At 32.5% G+C, this 1,634-nt stretch overlaps 1 long non-coding RNA gene across 1 annotated transcript in view; it reads right to left on the bottom strand.

Annotated features, from left to right (window-relative positions):
• LOC128249319 (uncharacterized) overlaps positions 1-1,634 on the bottom strand; it is a 21,099-nt gene that overhangs the window by 10,936 nt on the left and 8,529 nt on the right. Inside the window, exon 2 of the long non-coding RNA XR_008265420.1 lies at positions 1,072-1,122. This is a non-coding gene — a long non-coding RNA (uncharacterized LOC128249319). The remainder of the gene's footprint in view (positions 1-1,071; positions 1,123-1,634) is intronic.

Genomic DNA, 1,634 nt, shown 5'->3' with positions numbered 1-1,634 from the left:
ACGATGATGATGATGATGATGATGATATATATATATAATGAGAGAGAGAGAGAGAGAGAGAGAAAGAGAGACATATACACATGATAAACAGATACATACAGATTTAAAGTTTTATATAGATGATGATGTATATATATACTTAAATATCTGTGTGTGTACTTATAAATATATATATATATATATATATATATACATTTATACATACATAAGTATATGTATATGTATGTATGTACATAGTTATACATGTATATGTATGTGTGTATATATATATATATATATATATGCGCATTTTGTGAGTATACATACATATATATATATATTCAGGTATATACATGTGTCTGTGTGCATGTGTGTGTGCATGTGTGTGTGTACGTGTGTGTGTGTGTTTGTGTATTTATATATATATTATTTTGCTTTCTTCTCTTCACTTTTGCCGTCCTCTCTTTATTTACATTTTTTTTTTAAATGCACCCCATGGATATATTTTTTTCTTTATTTTGCTTATGAATTTTTTTTATTTTTTTTAATATTTTTTGGTTAGAAACACAAAACATGAGTTTAGAAGCAATGAACTAACATTTTTACAAATGGCAATTCCATTGAAAGACTAAAGTTTAATTTTCCATAAACGGCCTGCTATCCGTGGGTCAATTGTAAAAGCCTCTTGCTGGTTTTGTTAATAAATGTTATCGATCCAACAGCTATTGTCTCAGCACTGCTCTCATTCAACCTCTGTAATTTATTTAGCATGCAGACAAAACAATGACAAAAACAAAAAGTGGCGGTGTAGTAAGAGCTTGCTTCCCAAACACATATGTCTGGGTTCAGTCCCACTGCATGGCACCTTAGGCAAGTCTCTTCTGCTATAGCCTCAGGCTGACCAAAGCTTTGTGAGTGGATTTGGTAGACGGAAATTGAAAGATGTCTATCACACACACACATATGTATATAGTTATGTGTGTGTGTCTTTGTGTTTCTCCCCGCCACTATCTCTTGACAACTGATGTTGGCGTGTTTACACTCCCATAACTTAGTGGTTTGGCAAAATTGACTGATAAAATATATACTTACAAAGAATAAAACCCTTTAAGGCAGTGCTCCAGCATGACCTCAAGCAAACGACTGAAACAAGAGTATGAATAAAAGAATGAAAAAAGCACAGACATTGCCGGTATAGGTATATAGGTACAAGTATGGTCATGTGGTTAAAAAGTTTGCTTTGCAATCATGTGGTTCCGGGTTCAATCCCACTGCATGGTACCTTACACAAGTGAGTTATTTTTCTTTTCTTTTTCTATAGCTCTGGGCCGATCAATTCTCTGTGAGTGAATTTGGTTGACAGGAAAGTGGGAAGCCAACTAAATAAACATATATCTTTTATCTGTTTTAGTCATTAGACTGAGGCCTTGAAGAATTTTAGCCTGATACTTATTCTATTGGTGTTTTTTTTTGCTGAACCACTAAGTTTTTCTCTCTCCATTTTTTGCCTTCTCTCCCCTTTTTTCCTCTTATTTATTTCTGTCGAAGAGCATAGGCTCAAAATGTAAAAGACTTCTCCATTTTTCCCAAGCATTAAACTAATGCATCTGCATATATTTCTATATATATATATATATATATATATATATATATAT

The sequence above is a fragment of the Octopus bimaculoides genome, chromosome 13 (assembly GCF_001194135.2).
Source record: "Octopus bimaculoides isolate UCB-OBI-ISO-001 chromosome 13, ASM119413v2, whole genome shotgun sequence".
Classification (NCBI taxonomy): domain Eukaryota; kingdom Metazoa; phylum Mollusca; class Cephalopoda; order Octopoda; family Octopodidae; genus Octopus; species Octopus bimaculoides.
This window is presented reverse-complemented; position numbering and strand designations above follow the sequence as displayed.